This window comes from Octopus bimaculoides, chromosome 9, assembly GCF_001194135.2.
Source record: "Octopus bimaculoides isolate UCB-OBI-ISO-001 chromosome 9, ASM119413v2, whole genome shotgun sequence".
Taxonomy (NCBI): domain Eukaryota; kingdom Metazoa; phylum Mollusca; class Cephalopoda; order Octopoda; family Octopodidae; genus Octopus; species Octopus bimaculoides.
In genome coordinates this window covers 9214122-9214685 of record NC_068989.1, presented here as the reverse complement: position 1 = coordinate 9214685, position 564 = coordinate 9214122, and positions in this window count along the sequence as shown.

Below are 564 nucleotides of genomic sequence, written 5' to 3'. Positions count from 1 at the left end.
ATATATATATATATATATATACATGTGTATAAATATATATATATACATATATATACATATATACATATATATATATATATATATATATATATACACACACACATAGATACATAAATACACATACGTATGCGTGTGTGTGTGTGTATACATATATGTATATATACAAATATATATATATATGCACATAATTATACATATGTGTGTGCTTATCTAATGCATATATGTTTGAATATATAAAGTAGATGGATTGGTAGACAGATAGGTATATTGATAATGGCAGGATGGTTAACAATTTGATCAATAATTTTATCTACCTATATGTTTGTATGCAAGTGCCTCTGTGTGTGCATGTATTTCTGTAAGTACGCACACATGCATGCATTATGTATGTATGTATGTATATATATGTATGTATGTGTGTGTGGATGCATATGAAATAAGAAGAATGAGTAGATTATTACATCTTTGAATAAGTATGTATGTATACATGCATGCACACACACACTTGAGCTAATGCGTATATGTGTGCGTGTGTATATACATATATATATATGTTTATATATA